Genomic DNA, 27903 nt, shown 5'->3' with positions numbered 1-27903 from the left:
TCTTTAGAATTTGGACACAGCTATCTGAGGAAGAAGTATTGCTCATCTGTAGTTGAATTTTTTTCTTTTTGGTAAATATCTAAATCTTGAAATATTCTTCTGTTTCCTCTATACATCTATTAAGATCCTCTTGAATGAAAAATATGAGTGCAGATACTTTTCAATTGCTATCAGTGACCATTTGAGTTTTTCTGGCAGTTAGTCCCTTCTTGTAAGGTTCAAGTTCATTGCAAAGTTAATATATAACAAAAGAAGTCATAGTCTTGTCCTATGCCATCTTTAAAATCATTAGTCTGTTTTACGCCATATTTTTTGTTATTGTATTTTTTTAGAAAGATAATCTTAATTTATCCTAATCTTAATTTAGCCTAATTTAACTTTATGATTTTGAAGATCATCTTTATGCAATATTTGTGTGTATTAAGTTGTGCATAATTGTTTAATTTGGGGCATTTTGTTAAGGCTTTGAAAAGAATATATTTTATTACTTTTTTATACTTATCTTGAATTTTTAAATAATTTGAATAATAAAGTTAATATTGTAATATTATTACAATAATTGTTAATATTGTAATATATATAAAGCAAACTAATTTTTATCTATTCTGTTTTCTTATGGGAAATATGACAAATTAATCTACAAATTTCTTATATAATTTTGTTTCTTCCAACTATTTCTTTATGATAATGTGGTTTTCAATAGTATGGTATTTATACCCTGAATATCTGGGGTCAACATTCTGACTTCCTGTTTGCTTTCATTGTTAAATTGAACAAATAATTTAAGTTCTGCCTCCAAATCCATACTTTGGAATCAAAGAAATGATATTAATAATGTAGGATTATTGTACATATTAAATGAGTTAACATATACATCATAAATACATTAGAATATTTTCTGGCATACATTAGTCACTTCACAAATTTTAAATTCCATTATGAATGATATTTTTTTGCTGTTAAGTTTTAGCTATGCTAAAATGGCAGAGTGGCTTAATACCTCCAGTAATTATGTATTTAGTTGAATAACATATCATTTCTTAATTTTTAAAAATTTTCTATTTTTCTATCCCTTTTGCTTGCTATAGACAGGCTTTCTTAATAGGAATTAAGAGATAATTTAACTATACTATGAAAAGCATTTCCCTATAAATCTGTGGAAATATTTCCTCTCCTCTGATGCTTTCTTTCTCATTACACATGTCTCTGTGTTTAATAAAACAGATATATATGCAGTTTAAATACTTTATGATTCTGCACAAATAGTGTGGGGGACATATCCTTAAATGACTTTGAAGAGGGGAATAAAATCACACACTTTAGAATAAAATTGCTAGGTCCATTTCTTTTAGGAAAGTATGCCTCCACCCTCCAACTTTCTTTAACAGTTCTGATCTTATCTATCCCATGGTACTCTCCACTTCTCTACTCTCACAGTTGCTGAGTCAATTCTGACACAGAGAGACCTCACAGGACCTGGTAGATCTGCCCTTGAGAGTTTCTGAGATTGTAAATCTTTACTGCAATAGAGAACTCAGTCTTTCTACAGAGCAGCTGGCGGTTTTGAAAAGTCGACTTAGTGGTTAGCAGCCCTGTACTTAACCACTACACCACTAGGCCTCTTCTCCATTACGTTGGATAATTCATTTCAACAGGCGCACATAACTCAGACAATGTTTATGACAAGATTTATTATGCAAGCTAACAATTTACAATTTAAGGTCAGAAATACTCACGACTAAGTATTCTATTAAGGACACATCTTTCCAGCCATACCTGTACATAGACATTTCTCTGGTCCTCTGCCTTTCAGTTAAATTGATGGGACCCCAACCTCTGCCTTGTTCCCAGAGTTTCACAAAGCTCTTTTAGTGCTGCCAATAAATGCCTAAAGGGCATGCCACTCTGCCAGGAGTCTCAACCTAAATGTGCTTAGCTGTAATTTCATGTGTCAGCAATTCTAACTCCTCTATTTATTGATTTATCTTAACTTTTGTAAAAAAAATTAATTGAGCTATATTAGCATTTCACATAACTCAATAATTCAATCATATCAAGAAGGGATGTGTCATCATATCCACAGTCACCTTTGGAAACCTTGCTTTCTTCTTGTACACACACATGTTGACATATATTTCCCCCATTTTCCCTTTCCGTGTCCCAGGCAATCATCAATCCAGCTTTGTCATCATGATTCCACCTATCCTAGTTTCCCTTTATAAACATGCAAGATGGACCATAAAACCAATGAATACTTCAATTTAAGAAAGCAAAGAATATTAAAACTTTATAGTAAGTTCACATTGAGTCCACAGAGAGATCATATTAAAAAATGATACAGACCAGAAGAAGTACGACTGCTAAATGTCACTTTACAATACTCATTGTCTGATATTAAGACTAAACGTTCCTGGTCTATGTGCATTTGCTAGTCACTGGGAACTCAACCTATGTAAATATTCTACAATGAATTCTGGAATACTGCTATCATTCATAGCTTTCTACAAACAGGGTGTTAAGAATTTAGGCCCTGGTATTGTTCCCTCCTCTGGGTTTGGATCTTAATATTAGGTATCCTTGGATCATACAGGCTGGTGTACTTCTGTGTGGACTTAGCTAACTCTTTATTTAGATGGCTGTTTATTTTGAGACAAGCACTTAAGACCCTAGACACTATTTTTTCTTAACTTTTTAAAGTTTTATTAGTACTTCATCCACATATCACATAAATCAATAATTCAATCATATCAAGAAGAGTTGTACAATCATTGCCACAATCAATTGAAGATTTTTTTCTTCCTAGTATTCATTGTTACTGATGTAATTATTTTTACTCATGGAGAGGATACACACAATAGAAACATTTACCAAATTAACAATGTCTACATGTAAAATTCAATGCAATGATTATAATATTTGTATTGTACAACTTTTATTGCTATCCTTTTCCAAAGTTTTCCACCACAATTAATGTAAATCAATGCAAAAACTCTTCCTCCTTGACTCATAATAAACCTAGGTCAAGTTTGGTTTCTTTCATTATTTTCCAAACAGTTTTACTGACAAGTAATTTACACATAATATAATCCAATAGTTCAATCATTCAATCATATCAAGAATAATTGAACAATCACCCTCACATCAATTCTTTAGAACATCCCCCCTCCCGTGGTTAATTTGCCTTCAAGAGGAGCTGTGCAATCCCAAGCCATACTAGTGCTTTCTCTCCCCCGCCTGTCTTTACCTTTTACGCCCAAGACTACTTTGCCCTCCCCATCACTCACCGCCCCACTCCTGTATGCCGGATAAGCCCTTGTATCAGTTATTCTCATTGTGCATCCATTCTCTCTTTGCTTCATAGCTGGGAGACCCAACAGAAAACATTAAGGAACAAAATTGTGCTAAGGTGGTAAGGATAAAAACATAATACTACACAGACAATTATATAAATACTGCATAAGAAGGGACAGGCCCCCAACAATATTAAAAAATCCAGGGAAGAAATCTCTGTCATGTAACCAGTAAGAGATGTTTACACTCAGAACGTATTCAGAACCCATCTGTTGGGTGGTTAGCTACCCAAGTATCAAGGTCGATGCAGCATAATCAGGATTACAATTGCCTCTGTTTGTTAGTAATGCTGTTTGAGACTCTTGCCTGTGGCTCGAGTAGATCTACCAGTGGCTCAGCCGAACTAGGTATCTAGGCTCCCCCCATCTCCACGAGCCCTCCAAAAATTGGGTGTCCATAATGTTTGCTCTGGTGCTATCCTCATCACTGTATTTGAATTTTGTAGTTATATCTGGATCACACAAGCTGGTGTATTTCCTCCATGTGCACTTAATTGACTCTTCACTTATATGGCTACTTATTTGAATACAAGTCTTTGAGACCCAGACACTATTTCCATTGATAGCCAGGCACCACCTGGTTCCTTAAGCACATGTTGCGGTGCCACCTTTATCTTCCTTGGTACTTTCATGAAGGTGAGGGCCATGCTGTAAGAATTAATTGTTCTTAAGTTGGAGCTAGGAATTAGTGAGAGCCCCACATTCATTCTTGTATCTATGCCCGTTGGGTTTTTTTATATATAACTTGAGAAACAATACAAACAAGGGAGAACACAAAATAAACCAGAATATTATTTCAAAGGAATATTTTTCAAAGCTATGTATTTTTTTTACAAAACAACCTTATCACCTTCCAAGTAGTCACCATTACACTTAATACCATTGCCAAATTTGTTATTCCATTCTTGGAAACATATTTTAAACTCATCTGTTTGTGTGGCTGACAGCACCTCCATCATTTTCTTCTTCTCCTATTCTACATCATCAGATCAGTGTCATTTCATGTCCCTCTTCATTTGCAGAAAGAAAGCAAAGTCACAGAGAGTGAAATAAGGTGAGCAAAGTGTATGGGTCAAAAGAAGCATGCTGTTTTTGTCCAAAAACTGGCACACTGAGGTGGCTTCATGAGCAGGTGCGTTGTCATGGTGGCAAAATCAGTGTCCTGCCTGCCAGAAATCAGGTCTTTTTTGTCACACACTCTTATGCAAACTTTTCAGAATCTCTAAATCAGTGGTTCTTAACCTTCCTAATTCAACAAAGCTTCAATAAAGTTCCTCCTGTAGTGGTGACCCCCAACAATAAAATTATTTTTGTTGCTACTTTATAATTGTAATTTTGCTACTGTCATGAATGGGGTAACCCCTGTGAAAGGCCGTTCGACCCCCAAAGGGGTCATTACCAACAGGTTGAGAGCCATTGCTCTAAATAGAAAGCTTGATTAGCAGTCTGGCTTGGTTGAACAAACTCCAAGTGCACTCTGAGTTTACATGTTGTCTGTTTGAAAAGTTGAGGGGCATGTGGAATGGGTTTGTGATCAATCAACATTTCACCTTTTTTGAAACGAGAAAGCCACTCGTTTCATACAATAGCTTTTCCCATAGTGCTGTCCTTGAAAGGACAGCATACTATTGAGTTTTTCCCATAGCACTGTCCTTGTAAGCTGTGCTCAACATCCCAACAGTTTCTGCAGCTTTTTTCCAAAGCAGGAAACAAAACTTCACAGCTGCATGCTGTTCTCTTAATTTTGCCAACACAAAAAACGAGGTTCAAGTGAAATTGCTTTCGTGAAAAAATTCATTGTGACCAGAGAGAACCTACCCAGGAGACACCATTAAGTACACTGCAGCAATGGACTCGAGCATGGGAACAATTGTGAGAGTGGAAGAGGACACGTGGTGTTTTGCTCTGTTGAACAGCATGTCTCTATGGGTCAGAACTCACATGATGGCATCTAACAGCAAGAACATGTATTTATGGGAGCTATTTGGGCACACTGCCTCATTGCTTAGGGGACAAGATGCAAAGATGACATGACCTAGACACCAGAGACCATCTTTTACTAATTTTTATCTTATAGTAGTGGATTCATACACTATTTGTTCTTCTGAAATGGATTTGTTTTACTCCGCAAAATTGTTTCCAGATCCCTCCATATCATGAGGGGGTTCTTGGTTTCATCTCTTCAACCCTGTGAGGATGTAGTTGATGAATTTCACAGGTCTTTCATTGACTGTGTGTTTGTTAACTATGGTTATATGTTCCTGTCCTACTTATCTTTTGATCATTATGTAGCATCCATCTTTGTATCTTATTATATAATTTGCCTTGAAGTATATTTTATAGGTGATTAACTTTGCCACTCCTCCCTTTTTGTGGTTGCCATTGGCTTGGTAGATAGTTCACCTTCCTTTGTTTTTTTAGTCTGATCTTATCTGTATATTTCAGCACACATTCTTTCTGTGTTATGATTTTTTTCACTACTGAATTAAAATGATTCTTTTCAGGAATTGGTGAGTCATTGATACAAATGATTTTGGGAACTGCTGGTCTAAAGTTGGGGAAGTTATGTGAACCCCCGCATGTTTAGATAGAATCCAGTGACCTAGTCAAAGGTGAGAGAATGTTCTGCTCGATTCATTGGGGGTCTGAATGGTGCAGGAAAGATTAATGTTTCTTTGTACTGGGTTGATATTACAAATTAATTGCATTAGAACTGGAATTTATTGCAATGATTCTCTATATGTGGGATTTTAGATGTGAAAGAATTTGAAAAAGTATTTTGGATGATTCCTTTGGTCTTGATTTCTCAATGGTTGCTTTGTTTGATGTTATCTTTAAATAAATTTAAGTTTGCTGTGTGAGTAATTAAATGGCTTTCATTTGCCAATAGTTTATTTTTTTATTTACTTACTTACTTACTTATTTATGTGTGGGTCAATCAGACCAAATGGAATTAACAACCAAGGAAAATTTGATGCTACTGGGTAGAATCCTCATCTTACCAAACTAATGGATATTTAAATTGTTGAGGCAACTTGTATATGTAATACCCTGAAATAATATCTGTGTTAACTTGAAATGAGGGTGATGTGAATTTATAGTTACGTCACAGCTTTGAATATTACTTTATTATGCGGTAGAAATATTGCTTCGACATTACAATATCCTTATTGTATTAAGTGGGAGAAAGATGAATGGTTCTACTCCTATAAAGAGTTAGTCTTGGAAATTCACAAAGGCAGTTCTAGCCTGTTCTACAGGTTCACTAGGAGTCAGCACTGACTCAATGGCAGTTTATATTCTTTTAAGAAGTTATTTCCGTTAACAGGTGCAAAAGTTCGTTACATATTTCACTTTGAAGACTATGGTTTGTCTACTCAAAGCCATCAGCTTTTAATTGCCCCATATGCCTGTGAAATCTGGAAAATAAGTAAAAAAGACTTCAGAAGAATTGATGCATTAAATTATTAGTGTTGCTGAAAATATTGAAAATTCCACACACTTTCAAGATAACAAACAATTTTGCCTTCGAAGAAGTACAGCTAGAATGCTCCTTGAAAGCTGGCATGGCAAACTTCTCACCTCACATTCCGTAGACGTATTATTAGCACGGTCCCTGGAAAAGACGTCTAAAGGAAGAAGACCCATGTTGGGATGGCTTGATGCAATGACCTCACCAATGGGCTTCAATATATCAATTGTGAGGATGGTACAGGACTAGGCCATGTTTCATTCTATTGTGCATTTCGGATCCCGATGAATCAGAACAGAAGGGTACTTAAGAACAACAATATACTTTTTCTCTTGTTCTCATTGTACTCCATCTATTTCGGACTAGGTTGCCTCATGCTTTTTGCAAATGCTATATGGAATTCCTTAGCTAAAGGTTGAGCCTCAATCACAAGCATTCGTTTCAGCCAAGTTTCCCTGTGGTAGACTTTTCCATTTATTTATTTTGTTACTTAGATAGTTAAGGTGGTTCCTGGAAATTCCCAACAGATTTTTATGAATGTGTTAGTGGCTATAATGTATGTCAGATTATTTTTTAATGCTTTAAATTGTATTTCATTCTGACTTGTTAATTTATATGGTTGATTGAATAAATTCTATTTATTCTATTTCTTTCTAATTCTCATTTTAGCAAATTATATCTTACTGCTCATCTTTTCCTGTGTTCTTAATTATCATATACACTCTTAGGTGACTCTCATAATTATAATTGGTGCAAGAAGATTTAAAAATCTATTCTTAGATCACATAAATAGTAAAAAAAAAACCCTATATTTTTCATCCACAGGACTAAATAAAAATACAATAGATAAATATTATCTTAAATTCTTTTCTCCTCTAAATTTGTTTACTTGTTCTGTATACTATGTTTATTTCTGTTTCAAAAATTGCCAATTGACACAATTTTTTTTCGTCCCTATGAAATGGAAGGGTGGCAAAAAAGAGGAAATCACTGATTTAGTTGAATTGATACAGTTGCTTCATCGATGGTTGAAGTCATAAGAATGAATGATTGTCGGGATGGCACAGGACTGTGCAGTGTTGCCTTCTGTTGTGCATAGCATTGATATGGATTGGAGCTGACTAGAGAGGATGGCACCTAACAACAAATACGCCAATTGACACAATTTTATCATTAATTTCAAACTAATGCAATCTTTTCATTTCTAAAGGAGTCACCCTGGGGCACAGTGATTGTGCATTGTACTGCTAGCCTCAAGGTCAGCAGTGTGGTATCACTAGCCACTCCAAGGGAAAAAGACTTGCTCTCTACTCCTATAAAGAGTTGACCGTCTAAGAAACTCACAGGGCAGCTCTACTTTTCCTATTGTGTCACAAAAACTTGGCATCCCTTCAATGGTAGCAAGTTTTTTGGTTTTGTTTTTCAATGGTAGTGAGTTTTGAGTAATTCATTAATTTATTTTTAGAGTTATAAACTTTTATTTTTTTAATGTAATAGTTTACAACCTCTGGGTGGCACAAACAGTGAGGCACTGAAAAGTTTGTTGGTTTAAACCCATCAATTGGAAGTAAGGCCTGGTAATCTATTTTTGAAACCTCACAACCTTAATACATATTTTCTTTACTTAAGTGCAATTTCTTCTCTATTTTTTCCTATTTTTATATCATTCTATTTCTTTCTAATTCTCATTTTAGCAAATTATATTTTACTGCTCATCTTTTCCTATGTTCTGATTTATCATATACACTCTTAGGTGACTCTCATATTTATAATTGGTACAAGAAGATTTAAAAATCTATTCTTAGATCACAAAATTTTAATGTAACTTGAATTTACTATAATATTCTCCTTTTAATTTTATGACAGTTTTGTAATGAATTTTAATTCAGATTTTATTTTTAACATAAAATGTGTAGTTCTAGAAATCTGTTTTATTTCATGTTTACCATTGTTTTATAGTTGTTCTTTCCTGTATCTGCGAGAACCCATCTGGGATTATTTTCCCTTTGCCTGAAAAAAAGTCTCTAGTAATTATTTAGTTTATATTTGTTGGCAAAAATCTAAATCATATTTTTTGGCACAAACTTTTTTATTTAATTTTTTATTTTAAAAAATTGGGGGACAGATAGTTGTTAGCGTTGTCCTCACTTATTTGTTTTTCACTGATAAGGAAGACATTATATTTCACTTTAATTCTTGTTTTTTAATGATTAAAGTTATACTTTTAATCTGGTTGATATGAACAATTTACTTTTACATATCTATTTCAACAGTTTTACTATTGTGTCTAGTTGTGAATACCTCTAAGACTAAATATATCTCTGTTTTTCTATGCCCTTTTGGATCTTGTAATTCCTCTTTTCTGTTTCATTCTGAATCATTTTATCTATTACACTTTAAAATTCACTAACTCTTATCAGTTCATTCTACTTCATGTATTTAAATTTTAAATAGAAATTTCTATATGTAATTTATATATTATATACATATTTCAATATTTCATATCATGATAGATTTATTAAGGTTAGTTACTTTGCAAATATGTAGTTGATAATTCATCTACCTAGAAATTCTTTTAATCGGTTTATAATGTTCGTGCAAATATAGGTGGACACCCTAGGGAAAACATACTTCCTTTAGCTCAGTCTAGATAACACATCTAGCTCATCCATCTCCGAGTTTTGCACTTCAGCTAGTGACTTAATGTATTGCTTACTGATAATAGGAATTATTACTAGCCTGCAATTTTACTTACTGAACTTGAATTCATTTGCCCTGTATCCATAAGCCTGGCATGTTGAATTTGGATTCATTTGCCAGTCAAGAAGCATGCCATATGACCTGCTGATATTCACTTCACATCATCAGCTTCTGGAGTTACATGAGTCAAGAAACTCCTCAAAACTGAAATCTAACCCATGAACTTAGAACTTGCCCACCTCAAAAAATATATGAGCAATTTCCTTGATATAACCCCTCCCTCTCTCCACATATAAATACATATACACATAATATAAAAACATATACACATGATTCACATACATGCATGTACACATATATACATATGCTGTGCATATAGGTGTATATGTATGTATGTACATTAGTATGGGTTTATATAAGCTTATATGTGTACATGTATGTGTGTACTGTGTATGTGTGTGTGCATGGGTATATATGCGAACACGTGTGTGTGTGTGGAGAGAGAGAGAAAGAGAGAGAGAGAAATACTTGAACATTCTGGTTTTGTTTTTTTAAAGAACCCAGTTAACCATATTTGGTACCAAGATGTGGGGTAGCAGGCCCACAATTGAACCAGTCCAAGGGGTGCTTGTGTAATTGAAGGGTAAAATTACAGCGACATCAGACAGGATAAAGCATGCAAGTGCTCACCTCCGGGACCGCCATGACTTCAGGAGCCAGGTCCATGCATGCAGAGCAAATATATGTCTAGTCAAGGCATATACATACACTCAGGGGGCATCCAAGCCTCCCTTATTACAGGAAACCACACATGTAACAAAGTAGGCTGTACCCTAACCCTAAAGGTACCTGGGTACATAAGAGGAATAGCCTAAAACCAGTGTTGGGGGCAGGTGAGGGGGTGACTGTCATCAGAGCCTATAGAGCAATAGCACATGTCTTCTTCTACAGTTAAAGCTGCCAGCTACATAGAAATCAGCCAAGTGCTTGTAAGAGGTAACTTTAATGCAGCACTGTTATGGGAGGATATACTGGGGAACAATATTAATTTTGAGTAGGTGATTGGGACTCACCTCTAACTCACAAGAGTAAAGGCCTCCCTTCATCCCAGAAACCCAGCCTGCCAGGCTTCTTAATGTAGGAGAATAAAGGCTTCATCCGTATACACTCTCTTCCTGTTCTCTGCTTCCCACAAATCCCCCTTTTGCGTTATGTACAAAATTTAAAAGTGCCATTGAGGCTACATTGTTTCCTTTCATACCCCTTAGCTTTCTATGGAAGCAGCATGTGAATCAAGGACAAGATGATGGTTATGAGCAGCACAGTCAGGCTGGACCAAGCGATGGGAGATGCTTTGAATCCAGTCCCCTGGGCCAAGGCCCTGCAAATTCTCTTCCAATTGGTTAATTACATCAGGCCTAGGGGATGACTCAAACCCATTTTTAAACGTATTGAAAATTTCCATTTTTAACTGAATCACATGTAGAGAAACATTCCCTGAACCCCCTACAAGTGCATTCTAATCAAAGCCCAATTGGGTAAGGTTATATTGTACAAATAAAGGGTTACACAAAATTTGCAATGCCCCAGTCCATATAAACCACTAATTAATGTTAAAGGTCCATATAATGATCTCTTACCAAATGAACAGTCAGTTGCAATAGTCCAGTCACTTTTGCATCAAATGTTCATTTATGATTGAATCCTTGAGTGTCCCTTAGACAGCATCAGAAATGGTAGAAATGTCTCAGCAGGCAACAGTTGACATTCTTTGGAATCTGTGACGACTTCTCTATGTTTGGGGTAAGTTCAGTAATAGGCCAGAGGTCTCTGGGCTGTTTTCTCAACTCTGAAGTCATGGCATAAACTGTCTTTTTCCCTTCTAGGCCTGCTGGCTGAAGAGAAATCCACTTATCTCCTTTGCTATGAAAACATAAACAAATAACCCCTCCCTTCTTTGGGCTGTTATCAACCTGGAAACAGAACCAGTGCTAAGATTCCCTGATTTCTTCACGGTTTCATTAGCCTTCATCATTCACCACATGTGATTATGTAAGATCTCTCTCTCCAACCTCAGTCCTTGGCTCCGCACGAGAAAGTTTTCACGCCAAAGCCGGACTCCTGATCCAAGTGAATTTAATGAGAGTTAAAAGAAGCTTCAGGTTTTACGTGGCACCCACAGGATTCCTCTGACCATGCAGCCTGGCAGAGACTGCCCTAGGTCACTCAAGGATCTCTCTCCTCCCACGAAGACCACCAGACCAGTCCCTCTCCCTTCCTGTCCCTGCCTTTTCAAGGGCTCCCAGGGGAGGCGTGGTGAACGACCCCAGTTCGATCCCATTGGCTGAATTGCAATCACCTGGCCCAGGTGGGCTGCTCCAGGTGTAACGCCCATCCGAACCCACCTGCGTGAAAATCCAGCTTTGTCTTATACTGGCTCTCCTGGGCATGCGTCAATGGAATTCCCAATTCCGTAGGCTAAGCTGCCTAACAGTTCCATCCTCCTAAGGGGTGTGCATCTGCTTTCTTCTGCAAAAACTTAAGTCAGGGGTGCTCACACTTGGTCAGCATGCGAGCTACTTATAAAATGATCAAGTCAAAATGATCTACCAACTGCAAAAATGCAAAACATATTTTATGTATTTATTACATTTATTCATAAATGCATTGAGAAGTCTTTATATGTACAGTGTATGGTTATGTACCTTGCATAACTACATGAGTCCATATTGCACAGCACAACACAATTAACTATGTACCTTTTTGGTCATTACCTCAGTTTACTCTGATGACTTGCGCTGAATGGGCTGAGCCAGGAATGCATAGTCCAGACAGTAGCTGCTGACAGCCAGCCTCAAGCACACTTCCAAATGACCATCAGTCGTGGTGGAACGGTACTTGAACTTTATGATCTTTATGTGGGAAAAGACTGACGCACATAAATAAGTAAGGCCGAATAAAGTAGTCAAGGATGTAGCACAATTTCTTGTGTTTGGGAACTTTCCCTCTGCTTGTAAGTTCCAGAACTTTTCATGTCTCTGGACTTCAGCTTGTACTGTGAAAATCACTGATTCTATATGAAAGCGATACATTTTTGTCTTCTTACTTGGTCCAGCTCCCCCACTCGTTTTAATACCCTTTTCACGTTTAAGAGGGAAAAAAAAAACAAGGTCTAAAATTTGGCGATAACGTAGCCTGTCCGTTTTGCTGCACTTAGTGCAGTTGTTTGCACATGCATCTGAACCTTAAGATTGCATCTGATTAGCTATGCTGTCTATCAATTAAGTGATGGGACTCATGATAGATTTACGTGTATTTTAATGCCATGCGATCTACCCGTGCTACATTGGCGGTTGACTAGTAGAACACTATCAGTGTATTGAGCACCCCTGATGTAAGTGAAGGGCCCTTGCTACAGATGATTAGCAGATATGGATACAAACTTGATTTCCATCTTCCTGGGATTTCTCAGGATCAGCTATTTCTGTAGAGGGGAAAATGTGTTTATCTGCCCTAATATTGTGAGAAGCTTTAAGTAAGAAGAAAAACTTTTTTGTTGTGAAGAAAAACTTTTTTGTTGTTGATGTCGTTAAAAAGACTAAATGAAGTTTGTCATACATATAATTTCTCTTCATCTCCCCCTTCTATTTTAATAATGGAGATTTTAAGGTCCTATAAGTAAACTCAGACAAGTCCCTTGCTTTTAAACTTGTTAAACTAGTTGGACTTCATTGTTATATAAATCTTAGCTCCTTGCTCTCAGAGAATCAAGAGAGTTTATTAGCTGTAGAGGGAGCTTACTAAAAAATGACATCAGATGGAATTGCTGAGTTTTCTTAACACAGTCAGGATAATTTGAAAGACTAAAAAAATTCTTAATAAATTTGTTCAGCTGACTTTGAACTAACATAAAACAGACCTTTTCCCATAAAGTTACAGGTGTGACTATAGGCTTAATTAAGTTATTGCCCTTTAAGCCTTTTACCATGTAGGAGTTTATCATTTTGCAATATTCTGTCTTGGTTAACTTCTCTAATTCCTTCCATGCTGGACTTACAGGAACTTAGTGGGCAGATCTTAGACCCTCGCCCATGCCCTAATGGGCTAACACCATATCCAGAATTTAAAAACTCTTTTCCTTCCATTTTTAATTCCATATGGGGCACCATTGCTTCCCCACAACAGCATTCCAAAAAGACCCCTTGATTCATAGGTGGTCAGGCTTCTCAGGCGCTCTTTCCTGAGAGGTATAAACTTTAACTTCAGAAATGCAAGGAAGCAAAAATAATTGGTTTAAGCAATCTTCCTTTTTTTAAACCATGGCACATCAGATTTAATTGCTGCCCTAATTTCTCCTTCATAATCCTGATCGATGACTCCAGTAACAATATGAACACCTTGAGAGTTTCGGTTTGATCTTCCTAATACATGCCTATAGTTCTTTTAGACCGTGTACTCCAAGTACTGCTCGTAATAACTTCTGGTTTAATTACAGCTTCCAGCTTTTCTTCACAACTTTGAATAACTCCTGTTTCAATCAGAATGTCTTGAGTACTTAGGTTAAATCTCCCTGATAAAAGCTGCACTGCTCTTTCAAGCAAGGGCTCCTGCTTGTCTGGTATTAACAGACTGCTATGGGGCTCTTGAGCCTTTTCTTGGTTAGTCAAACTTACTGCAGGGAGATCAAAGTTTGCAAGGCTGGGTGAAAGGTGTGACTGATGCTTAAGGATACCTGTGCCAAATTGGGTCTGAGCCATTCCTCCCATGCTCTGCTGTGAGAGGCTTAGAGCAAATTCTGTTCTCTATCTCCCTGCTGTGTAGTGCCTGCTAATGGAGGTCCCTTACTGCTGAATCTAGAGTGACATTTATGTGCCCAATGAGTTACCCGCCTGCATCAGGGGCAAAGTTGGGTTCTTGCCAACTGACCTCAGTGGTCCTGGCCTATGCTCTGGCGCTGGTCACAGTTAGCTTCTACCTGCTAGGCTGATTGGCCTGTGCTGACAACACTCTCTTTGAAAATGATCTATCTTCTGGAAGCCAAAGCATTTACTTTTAGGCTTGATGTAATTGGCTGTAGCAGAAGTCTGCCTTGTAAGTCTCAGATTCTATTCCTCAGCAGATCTTAAAATAATCTGAAAGCGTGCCCTGCTCCCTATATGGGAATATCACAATTCTATAGTCTTCATTGGCATATTCATATACAAGTGTGTGGACCAGATGTAATCGGGACACAAAGTCTATATAGGTATCATCATTCCACTGTCATATAGTGGTACACGAACATCGTGTATCTGTGAGAATGCTTGTTCAGTAACCTGAAATTGCGCTTCCACTGTGTTGAAATTACCACTATTAACGGATCTATCCCATTGAAGATACCTTGCATTGCTTCCCATTAAAGCCTGTGTCTCAGCTGTTTCCGGCCGCCAGATTCAGTACTGTAAGAAGTCTGAAGGAGAGAGGCAAGCCCTAGTCAAGGCATTCCAATCTGCAGATCAGACATGAGGTGTCAGCGAGAGATTTAATCACACTGATCAAATAAGGAGAAACTGGCCCCAAGCTTGCCACTGCCTGTTGGAGGGCCTTTAGCAGCTTCTCCTGGTGTTCCTGATATCCCTGCAGGTTGTCTGCATTGGGTGGTCATTCTATTATTAAAACAGGAAAAGCTGGTCTGGATTCTAAATCTCCTTCTGCAATCCCTCTTTCTACCTTTAATAGCAAAGGTGCTTTATGATGTTTAGTGTCCTCCATGCCCTTATCTACTTTTTTGGGTTTATGACTTTAGGGCCTCTCTGAGCTGCAGTCATCACATGGAGCAGAGACATTTGCCATGAGGTGATCATTTAAATCAGGCTTAATTTCTTCCATTTTTTTTAAACCTCTCAACTATCTCATCTTCATTTTGGATAACTTTTGCCTATTTCTGCAATGTCATGTACTTCATCTCAGTCTTTTCCTTACATTGATGTTCCTCTTTCCTCTGTCTGTAGAGATTCAAAACACCATCTTAAGGAGCCCAGAGAGACCAGGTTTCTAAGGGATATTCCACCCCTCTCTGCATGCTTTTCTTTAAGTTCATACCTTTTTCCTCCAAAAATATTAGATCTAAAGTCCCTTCCCCCGGGAAGCATGGATTGTACATTTTGACTACTTGCAGAAGCCCTTGCATCTTTCTTTTTGTTACTGCCACCTTCTGTTTGTTTGTTTTGTTTCTGTCAGTGGGTGAGTATAATAGCATGTGCTAGGTTTATTTCCATCTTGCTCCCATTGTCCTCCTTTAAAATGATTTTTTTAAAAAACTAGGTGCTATCTCACCCACAGAGACATAAAATTCTACATTCCTGGGAGAATTTACCATTAACTTGAACTAGTGTTGTGTGGGCTCATGCTCAAGAGACAAAGAGCCTCCTAGTTGTAGGTACTTAAAGACTGCTCAGGAAACAGTCTGAAAAACATTGTCTTATTATATCCAGGAGATTATGAAGCAAGATGGATAGTACTTCATTTTTCAGCTGGAGGCAGGGTGGAATACGAAAGTTTCCACTAAAGAGGAGTGGTAGTCTGGGTTGACTAGAGAAAAAAATCCAGAGAGACTCATATGTGTTTAAGAAAGAAGTTTATATACAAGAACAATTGAATATTGAGAATTCTCCTTGCCCAGTTCAGATTAAGTCCATAAATCCAATATTAGCCCATGTCTGATACCAATATATAAAATCTTCTTCAGAGTCACTAAATACATGCAACAATACCAAATGCAGGAGGATCGCAGGCTAGTGGATTGGAAGCCTTGAAGATCCAGTGGCTTTGTAAGCATCTCAGCACTGGCAGGGGTCTCCATGTGGCTTCTCCAGCTCCAGAGGTCTGGTTGCATCAAGGTAGGTCCATGTGGCTTCTCCAGCTCTCAGGGCATACCGCCATACTCCTTGTCATTAAAGCATCTCTCAGGGAGTGAGTGTTGTCAGTTGAAAGTCTCCAAGGGAGTGAGGAGAGAGAAAGTCTGTTTCCAACTCCGAGGAACAAATCCAGGAATTGGCCATGCCCACACAGATGCCTCAGTGGCTATGACTCGACTGACCGACTAGACTCTACTCCTTCACACTTAATCTTCTCAAGTGAAAATTGACACCAGTATGTAACTCCCACAAGAAGTTTTTGTGGGACTTAAAAACAAAATATGTTGTGTTAGTTTGATTATACTAGAGTCTGTAATCTGGATCCATTCCTCAGGGAGATCACCTAACAACATGATGTCTAATTGATTAAATCATACCACTTTCATAATATAAAAGAAATCATTTTTTATGACTGGAATAGAACATTTCTAGGGATAAGGATTTCGCTTCCTTGAACACAATACGCTTGCTAAAACCACCACTAATGAATTTAGAAATTGCCTTATTTATCCGCACGGTGCCCTTCATATTGTAAATAAAATACAATATTGAGGCTATTGTCTGTACATATCCAGCAATTTTATATTGTTCACTCATACTTTGTAAAATGTAAATTGGGATAATGAATTTCATTTGCATGCTGGTTAATTAAAATATTATGTCCATGTTTGTTGCATCATTTTAGTTGTGGGTATGACTTTATAATTGTCTTTATTTAGAGATTATGTATGGTTTAAGAAGATATGTACAGGTGGTAAATTCGCAAGAGGCATTTCAATGTTTTGGCAATTAAAATCTAGTTATCCCCATGATGTGATCTCCTTGAGGTAACAGACTTTTTCTTTAAATATAAGAGATACTGTGGAAAACTTGCCTGATTTTTCTCAGATTTGATCCTGCATTTGGCTTAGCAATATCCTGTTGTTGTTGTTGATTTGTTTTACTCGAGCCTCCAACTTGCTCTATTGCCTGCTTATTCTGTGCATCTTCAGCAGCCTGTCTTCCCTACCTGATGACGTTGAATTGATTTGGCCTTGCAGCCTGCAGCTGACTAGCTACTTAAATCCATTTCCTTTGCAATTAAGAACTTGTCATCTGACTGGCTAATCTTGGGTGCATCAGCCCTCATACTAGGGAGTCAAAAGAAGCCTCCAGCCTGACATCTAAACCACAAATAAAAAAATTGCCTTTTCTACAAGTAGATGAGCCATTTCCTGTTTTAACCTCGCTATATATAAACATTGTGGGAGTTACATAATTTTATGTCAATTTGATAAATAGGTGTCAGGGTGAATCTAGCCTTTCCATCAGGTCACAGCATGATGAAGCCTGCCTCGGGGCGTGGCCTTCTCATGAGGATTCTGGGTACTTCTCTCTCTCTGACTGTCTTCCTGTTGATAAGCCATGCAGACACTTGCTGAGTGAGCCCCACCCTCTGCTTCACCTTCCTGTTGAACCATATTCATAGAGCTGGAGGAGCAACGTGGAGACCTGCTCTCTCCAGTGTTAAGATGTTCCCCTGCTATTGTCTCCACAAGAGTTGGCACCCACTGACTTATGATCTTCTTTTTATTTTTAAATAATTCATTTTATTGGGGCTCATACAACTCTTATCACAATCCAGACATACATCAAGTGAGCAAAGCACCCTTATACATTCGTTGCACTCGTCATTCTTAAAGTTCGCTTATCCCTTGGGTTCCTGGAATCAGCTCAGTTTCCCTTTTTTTTGATCTTCTTATATATCACATCATTGCATGTGTAGTGTGCGTCTGAAGAGAGATTTAAGGACTAGTATCAGACTTAGGGGCCAATATTAGACTATGGACAAGGTCTGAACTGGGACGGAATGTTTTCCTAATACATAATTACTCTTTGATATAAAGCTCTGTCGTATACATAAAGGAGTGTCTCTGGATTTGTTTCTCTAGTCAACCAGGCCTAACACATACATATATAAGCTTGCTGGCGTCACTACCTTGGAGAACACCGACTAAAACAAATGTTGATTGTAGATCTAAGTATTTTCAGATTGTCATATTTATTATAATTTTATTGGTCAAGTTTTGAGAATTTTTGTTACATTTAGAGATAAAATGCATGCTCCAGACTGCAATCTTTCATCTTCTTCAATAAATGTTTTGGGTCTGCTTTCTGCAAATGAGGTTGTGTCATATATATATCTCAGGCTCTTAAGGAACCTTCCTCCAACTCCAATGTTGTGCTCTCCATGTAATCTAGATTCTCAGATTATTTACTCAGAATGCTATTTGAACAAATTTTCAACAATTTAGACAAACACTTTGTGTGTTTTTAAACCATGCAATATCTACTTACACTGATCCAAAGAGTGCCTCATTGCAAACAAAAAAAATTGAAATGATAATTTTTAATTTTCTTATATACTCGTGTATAAGGCAAGTTTTTCAGCACAAAAAATGTGCTGAAAAACTGGGGTTTGGCTTATACACGGGTCAGGGTTACTCCAGCGAGGTGTAACATCTCTCTGCCCCCTTCACCCATTGAGGTAATGGGACGAGCGCCCGTTTTCTCACGGGTGATTTTCGTTTCTCCGCTGTTCATGCAATGTCTCATTGACACTGCAGGGCTTTGAGTGTTTGTTTACTCACATCTAACCAATCAGAGCCGTCCTAGGACATGGAAGGCTCCCCAGAAGTGCGCGTAGTTATTCACTTACACTGGCAGCTGAACTGGTAAGGATGTGTTTGTGGCTGTGTTGCGTCTCTCCCCTCTGGTTTCTGTGTTAATTCACATCTTGCATCCCCCGCCTGCACAAACTCCACCCCCCTCCTCCTGGCTATCACATCATGGGCGTGGGGCGGAGGAAGGGGGTAGGAATTACCATGAAAGCTCTTTGTCAAAGTCTTGTTTTTTATCCTATTAGAAATGGATGTTCTTGAAGCAAAACAAAAACACTGGTCATATGAGGCTGGTTTCAAAATGAAGGTTGTGTCAAGAGCAGAAGAGAGCAATAGCAGTATTGCAAGTAGGGAATTCTGTGTTGACGAAAAGCAAGTGATGGAGTGGTAGAAAATGAAGGCTGACTTGGAACAGATTCCAAAAGCTAAAGAAGTTTGTTGTGGTTTAACATCTTTTTATGAGGCTCCAGAGAGTGAATTACATAGATGGGTTATGGAGTGTCGTCAAACTGGTTACTGCGTAACAGACATGGGAATCCATATACGTGCTCTACAAATGGCTAAGGATGACAAATATAAAGCACCAGGCATTGAAAAATTTGCTGTGTCAGCAGGATGGTGTACCTGCTTCATGAATAATTTTGGTCTACTATGTTTGAGACAGAGAACAAAGATTTCCCAGAAATTGCCACAAGACCTTGAAGAAAAATTTTACCATTCCAGTCATTTATTATAAAACAAAGAAGGATTTATAATTATGACCTGGCAGATATTGGGAATATGGAGGAAACAGAGCTGTGGCAAGTGTAGGAGAAAAAAAACATTTTTCTCAAAACCCCAGGAAATGAAAAAACAAACAAAACACTTTACAGTGTTCTATCATGTTTGGCTAATGGAACTAAGCTGTGTCCTGTCATTATTATTAAAAGAAAATCTTTGCATAAAAGGTCAACTTCCCACCAAGAATTACTGTGCATGCACACGTTAAAAGCTGGATGGATGAAGACGAACAAAAAAAAATGGCTGGAAGAAATTTGGAACCGACGACCAGGATCAGCCGTAAAGAAAAAGCCACCGTTACTTGTTTGGGATATGTTCAGAGCCCACCTATCAGATGACATAAAAATATTCACAAAATCTAGTAAAGTTACTTTAGCTGTTATTCCAAGTGGACTTACATCTGTACTGCAGCCTCTGGATGTATCTTTGAATAAGCCTTTTAAAGACCGTTTGCAAAGGATGTGGCATTAAAGGATGTCATCTGGCCAAACCTGAATAACAAAAGGAGGAAATCTCACGAAGCCTGACATAGAGTTAATAGCAAAGTAGGTTCGAGATGCATGGGAAGGCATTCCAGAAGACATGGTGTGACGTACCTTCCAGAAATGTAGTATTAGTAATGCTGTGGATGGCAGTGAAGACTGCGCTTTGTATGAAAATGACAGCAGTGATGGTGATGACGGCGATCTCAGTGAGGACAGCGTCTATGATGACCTCACACCAGCTAAAGCTGTACCTTGGGATGTGGATGATGATGAGGAATCCAGTTTTGAAGGATTTTAACTCTTCACATTTTAGCCTGGTTGCTGACTGAGCTCAGGGAATAGTACTCTTAAGGTATCATTTTTGATACCTTATTGTTTTTGTTGAACCTATTTTCCACTTAATGTGCTGGTTTACTAATTTTAAATGACTTGTCCTTTTATTTAGTTTTTAATTAAAATAAATATTTAAATACATTATCCCACTGATTTCTCAATTTTTAGTAATTTTATTTTCCTTTGTTTTGATTATTGAAACTCACCAATAGCTTCTGCATTTTCTAGCCTAGGCTTATACTCAAACCAATCCTTTTTTCTGGTTACCCAGGTAATAATCAGGTGCCCGGCTTATACTTGTGTTGGCTTATATTTGAATATATACAATAATTAAATTTATTTATATTTTATACTCAGGGGCTATTTTTTCTAATCGTTTTATTAGGGGCTCATAAAACTCTAATCACAATCCATATATACATCAATTGTGAAAAGAACATTTGTACATTCATTGACCTCATTGTTCTCAAAACATTTTCTCTTCACTTAAGCACCTGGCTTCAGGTCCTAATTCTTCTCCGCCCACCCCTCCCCCTCACCCTTCCCTCATGAACCCTTGATAATTTATAAATTATTATTTTGTCATATCTTGCCCTGTCCGACATCTCCCTTCACCCACATTCCACTGTCCATCTCCTAGGTAGGAGGTCACATGTAGATTCTTGTGATCGGTTCCCCCTTTCCAATCCACTCTCCCTCCACCCTCCCAGTATCACCACTCACACCACTGATCCTGAAGGGATCATAAGCCCTGGATTCCCTGTGCTTCCAGTTCCTATCTGTACCAGTGTACATCCTCTGGTCTAGCCAGAATTGCAAGGTAGAAATGGGATCATGATAGTAGCGGGGAATGGGGGGAGGAGGCATTTAGCAACTAGTGGAAAATTGTATTTCATCATTGCTACATCACACCCTGACTGGCTCATCTCCTGCCCAAGATCCCTCTGCAAGGGGATATCCAGTGACCTACAAATGGGCTTTGAGTCTCCATTCCGCACTCCCCACCCCCCCCTCATTCACTATAGTAAGATTTTTTGTTCTGATCATGCCTGATTCCTTCAACACCTAGTGATTACACAGGCTGGTGTGCTTCTTTCATGTGGGCTTTGTTGCTTCTGAGCTAGATGGCTGCTTGTTTACCTTCAAGCTTTTAAGACCCCAGATGCTATATCTTTTGATAGCCAGGCACCATCAGCTTTCTGCACCACATTTGCATATTAACCTGCTTTGTCTTCAGCGGTTGTGTCAGGAAGGTGTGCATCATAGAATGCCAATTTAATAGAAAGAAGTATTCTTGCATTGTGGGATCAGGGTTTTTTAAATTTTTTTTGAAAATATCAAATGCTCCTTTCAATATCTTGTTTTGTTTAATATAATGCAGATAGAGAGCAAATTCACATTCTCCCAGTAACTCCCCTCCCCACTCTTGAATTTATCTACACTATACTAAAGCATTTGCTGTTCTGATTGTGAAGTTTTGTCTATTTCAAAATGATAGTAATGGCAGATACTGCGTATACATAAATTGAGCCAATCATGAAAAATAGGATAATGAATGCTGACATAAAGAGTGAAATAAGACTCACTGATCACATCACTTAGCAGCAGCTAATGAGGAGGCCATCATGCCAATTTACCCCCCCAATTATATAATTCAGCTGAAGGATCATAAATAAATCACAAGCTTTAATGATTATCCAAAGAGCAACACTGCAAGGAAAAATGCTCAGTGCATCTTAGGAATCGTGGTTTGGAAAAGAAAAGTGACCTGCAGTTGAAAATGTTGGTAGAAAAATCACATCATCTAAATGTCATTTGAAGCTTAGAGGAAATAAAGAGTCATGTGAATGTACATATTTCTTTATTTGGTTGTTCTTTTACAAATCTAAATTCTTCTAATGATAATTTTTTGATAGACGCTTTTAGACCAACTAGAATCTTTAGGATTATCATTTTAAAACATAGTTTATACTTTCTTATTGAGGAGTTCTTACCCTGCTCACTTTCCCTGCTGGTACAAAGGCAATGAATGACTTCATGTGGCTCTTTAAGCCTAGCTTTAACTTCCACCAAACAACCTTTTCCTGTTTTGATAAGAAGGTAGATAAAGACACTTATAGGATGATTTGTCTGTGAGTAATTGTGAACAAGAGTCCCTGGTGTGACTCCCTGCTGTTTATAAAATAAACTCTTTGAGAAGCAGAAGCAAGAATCTTATTAACAGCAAGAGCCAGCAGTGCAGCACTTCTCTGGACCCAAGATCCTTGTATAGTGAACCTCCTGCATCCAAACTTCAGGTATAACATCAAAGGAGCAGCAGCAGGAGCAGCAGCCAGAGCAGGGCACAGAGTGATGGACTGCTAAACAGAAAGAGCAAGTAAAGATGAGCACTCTTATGCTGTCCCTGGCTTGTGGAGTGGGGTGCCTCTGGGCACTTAATTGGAGGAAGTCCGGATTGTTCACCCATGAACTTGAGTAAATGCCTTTGGGTTGAAGTCTACAGTATGTAGCATTACCTTTGTAAGATGTTGTGATAAACAACTCAACTCTGAGCATTTCTCATTGGCATTAAAAGTTGTTAATTTTCTCAGTATACCCTTTCATCATGAATTTTGTTCGTGAGTTCTGTGTAGCCATTTGCAATGCATATTAGAACCCGAAAAGTGAAATACAGAACATAAATTAAAACAGAACAGCTGGTGAGATAGATACAAACAATTACAATAGAAAAATGATGTACTCCTTTCTGAACTGCTGCATCAGCATCAAAAACGTATTTTGTATGAGTATTTGGGTTACTAAGTTACAAAATCTTACAACATAAACCAAGCATTCCTTTAAAGATATCCAAGGTATTGGCAGATATTATTTATTTATATATAGGCACTTTTCACTACTGAGGAAAGAATTGGTAATTAAATGCATAATTTGAATTAAAGAATAGAAATACCATACAAGAACTCTGAGAGAAAATTTATGTAATTCTTTAATTATAACCATAAAAAATTTGTATTTCACCCTTTGTAAAAGTAAGTTTATGTCCTAAGATGATTCGATGCATCTTTTGAGTCCCTTTCGAGATCATTTAGATGTGATAATCTATAAAACAGTATGTGAATCTTTTATACGTTTATTTATGTAAAATAAGATTGACATGACTGCTAATGCTTAAGTGATGATAAATCCTTTAATTTAAAATTTAGTATTAAATCAGGATTCAAAACTTTTTGTATGGATGGATGTGTATTTTTTTTTTCCCCTCTCTGAAACTAGCCCGGGCTCCAAGAGCACTAAGGGGCAGCTTCTATGTTTCTCTTCCTCCTTTTACGACCACCCAGACCAGTGTTTGGATCCGATGGGAAAGGGAACTGGAGGGTGGATGTGTATTTTTTAAATAACAAAAAAGTAGGAAATTATTTGTGGTTTGCTTCTTAAATAATAATTCCAGGTATTTAAAAATATTTTATTATGTATTTATAAACAAAATTATTGCAGGGGGTTGAAACATAAAATAAAACTCTCTAAATTTCTACTATATGCTACAGTTTATAGCAATAGAATATTGGTCAATCTATAATTGTTTTAGGTAGAAGAAACTGCATACTTGTATTCACTGAAATTTTCTATGTTTACATTCTGATATTTTCAACATGTCCTACTTTTAAAAGGCAAGCTATAGGTCTGCGTGGTTTTTAAATTGCACATTTCTATGCATTTGTCTCATGAAAATATGATTACCACACAAAAGAAGAAATAGTGGACCTATTACTAAGAAAACATGATAAGGAGTGGGATTTGTAAAAAAAAAAAATCAAAATAGAAATAAGTGCTTTATCTCACATGGTACTCTTTTTTCTAAGTTCATTCAATTATTGTAATGGCTACACAGAACCCATAGAAATTGTTCATGATTAAACGGGTTTATTAAGGAAGTTAACTGGTTACAATTCAGAGAGAAATGCTTAAGATCAAATTGTTTATTCCGCACATGTTTGGGACTCCTAATAATGACCAGAGGAACTCTGGTGGCATTGTGAGTTACTTGTCATACTGCTGACCCCAAGGTCAGCAGTTCAAAAATCACCAGCAGCTATGAGGGAGAAAAGTGAGGCTTTCTATTCTTGTGAAATTTGAGTCTCAAAAAAACCCACAGGGTCAGAAATACTCTCTTATAGGATTGAGATACATCAGAATCAACCTGATGCCAGAAAGCTGTTTTTTGTTGATTTTTTTTTTAATTAAAGAAATGCCCAAGGACATGGTACTCTGTCAAAGGCACTCAACTCCAGCACACTGGGTTAGCTACAAAGCTCCTCCAATTAATTGTCAAACACTAAGCTTTACTTTCCATGTAGGCTGGAAAGCTCATCCCTCTGCTTCATGCTACAATTGCTGGTTTTGTTGCTGCATTGCTTCTTTGTCTCTCTTGTGATGTTATAGTTGCCTTCTGCATCAAAGAATTTCACTGTGCAGGTATCTCAAGGTCCAGAGGAAACATTGCACTCCTGATGCTTGCTGGTTGAGAAATCACCCTCCTGCTCTTCCAAGAGCTCATTTCACACCCAGTAGGATGGCGCCCACAATGTCTGTTAACATGCACTCACAGCTGAACATTATTGGTGTCTTCCCCATTTTCTTACCCAGAAAAGGTCATTTTGGTGGAAGTTACAGAGACTTTGACAAGAAGATCCTCATTAAAAAAAAATGCATTGCCCTTGCAATTAACAAAGAGTAGTAGATCATATAAAATAACCAACTATATTCTAGGGAGTTTAACAGGTAAAATAAAAAGACATCAAGAGTTACTTGGCATTTCACAATTAACTCACATACTTTTAAAAATAGTTGAGTGATCAGAAAGCAAATTTTATTTTATTTTCAAAATTATATTTATTTTATTGAATTAAGAATATACAATGGAATACACACAGCATTATATTTTTACATATACTATGAGCAGGTACCCTCCAACAAAAAGTGTTAAAAAGCTCTACTAGGTGGTACTTTCATAATATGCATTTTCCCCACTCGTCAAGCATTGAACAACTTGCTCTGAGATAGTATACCCTGTAGTGTCTCCGGGAAGCAGTGTCTCTCTGGTCACAGTGATTTTTTTTTTCATAAAGCAGTGTGTTTGGGTAGACAAGAAAATCAAATTCATAGACACTCATATGTATATAAGAAAGAGGTTTACATATAAGAGCAATTGAATATTGAGAAAATGTCCCAGCCCAGTCCAGAATAAGTCCATAAATCCAATATTAGGCCATATGTCTGATACCAATCTATAAAGTCCTCGTCAGACTCACGAAACACATGAAATGATGCAGAATGCAGGGCAATCACAGGCTAGTGAGTTGGAAGCCTTGTGGATACAGTGGTGTTGTAAGCATCTCAGAGCTGATAGGGATTTCTACTTGACTTCTCTGGCTCCAGAGGTCTGGTCACCTCAGGGTAAGTCAATGTAGCTTCTCCAGCGCCCAGGGCATAACGCCTTATGTTTTGTCAGCAGAGTGTCAGTGAGCAGAGAGAGAGACATGTCTCCCGCCTTTAAAGAGGAAGTGCAGGAGTTCCCAGAATTCTCAGGAGAATGCCACGCCCACACAGAGGCTTCATTACCTATGACCTGATTGACAGTCTAGACTCCACCCCTTCGCTCATAAAACGTTCAAATTGACAGCAGATTATGTAACTCCCATAAGTAGTTTCACGTGAACCTCATATTTTGTGATGGCTGGTTTAAGAGAACAACATGCAGCTGAGAAATTTTGTTTCCTCAGGAAAAATGCTGCCGAAACTGCTGTGATGTTGAACACAGCTAACAAGGGCAGGACCATGGGAAAAACTCAAGTGTATCAGTGGTTTTCTTGTTTCAAAAAAAAGGCGAAATACTGATTGATGACTAACCTCATTCTGGACATCTATCAACTTCCTAAATGATCAAAAATGTTGACTCATAGTTCATTTGGAGTTAGTTCTACCAAGTCAGACTCTTAATGAAGTTTTCTGAAAAGATGGCATAGCAAAACAGTGTGCATGTAACTAAATATGCATGATTTCTTGCAGACAGGACGTTTTTTGCCACCACAACAATGCACCTGCTCATGCAGCCATCTCAGTGTGCCAGTTTTGGGCAACAAAACAGCATCCTTCTCTTAGCCCCCGTGCCTTACTCACATGACTTTGTTCTGTGTGACTTCTTTTCATTTTTGTGAAGGCAAAGGGACATGAAAGGAGAGTGATACGATGACGTAGAAGAGGTGAAGTGAAAAACGAGGGAGGTACTGTCAGCCATCCAGATGAAATTGCAAGAATTACTTCAAGAATGGATTTGCAGATTTAACAAATGTATTAAGTGTAATGGTGAGTACTTTGAAGGTGATAACTTTGTTTTGTAAACACATAGGTTCAAAAAATAATTTTGGAGGGGATATCCCTCATACACAGTGCCATTAAGACCATCCTTTGAACTATGTAACCACTCTCTCCAAATTTTCTGGGTGGTCTCTCCTCCATTAACATAAACTTGTTAACATATGGTTCTTGAAACCATGACTTGATTTCAAAAGCAAATAACATAAGCCACAAGGGATTTGTTTGTATATGAATAACTTCAGAAGTTACACAATTTTTGTGTTTGGTAAACCTAACTATCATACAATTTTTCCTGCTTAACTTTGCAGCATGTACAGGCTACACATTCAGCTGTACAACCATAATCTTAACCAATGAAATATTTCCAATATAGTTAAATGCCCTCTTTCTTCTCCATCCTCCCACAAGTAACCTCTTCCAAATTTTGTTCTCTGGACATTTGTTATTAACATTTTATGTAAGTAATTTCATAGCAAATGTATCTTTTTTTGATGGAGTTACTTTGCTTAACATAATATCTTCCTATTCCATCCATATTGTAGCATGCATATGCTTCATTTTTCCTACTGATTGAGAAGTATGTATGTCATTGAAAGCAGGAAGCATTTTTCATTTACCCATGCAGGTTGTTTGTAACCTAGATATTTGACTTCTATAGAGATTTACTCCTTCAAAAATAACATTTTCCCCTAAAAGAAGCACATAATAGAACCCAAAGCATATGTATGTATGTATCCATATTTATGTACATGCTCTGGACACACAATATTTTATGTGCGTTTATGTTTTGCATGTATACATGAATACAGATGTATGAAAGATGAACAGGAATGCTAACAGGAATTATATTAG

General features: G+C 37.5%; 1 non-coding gene across 1 annotated transcript; it reads right to left on the bottom strand.

The window, feature by feature from the left end:
* Nucleotides 1-23933: 23933 nt before the first annotated feature.
* LOC142444179 (small nucleolar RNA SNORA61) lies at nt 23934-24053 on the bottom strand. The gene has a single exon (XR_012783836.1). It is a non-coding gene; the product is annotated as a small nucleolar RNA SNORA61 (small nucleolar RNA).
* Nucleotides 24054-27903: the final 3850 nt, after the last annotated feature.

The sequence above is a fragment of the Tenrec ecaudatus genome, chromosome 3 (assembly GCF_050624435.1).
Source record: "Tenrec ecaudatus isolate mTenEca1 chromosome 3, mTenEca1.hap1, whole genome shotgun sequence".
Taxonomy (NCBI): domain Eukaryota; kingdom Metazoa; phylum Chordata; class Mammalia; order Afrosoricida; family Tenrecidae; genus Tenrec; species Tenrec ecaudatus.
This window is presented reverse-complemented; position numbering and strand designations above follow the sequence as displayed.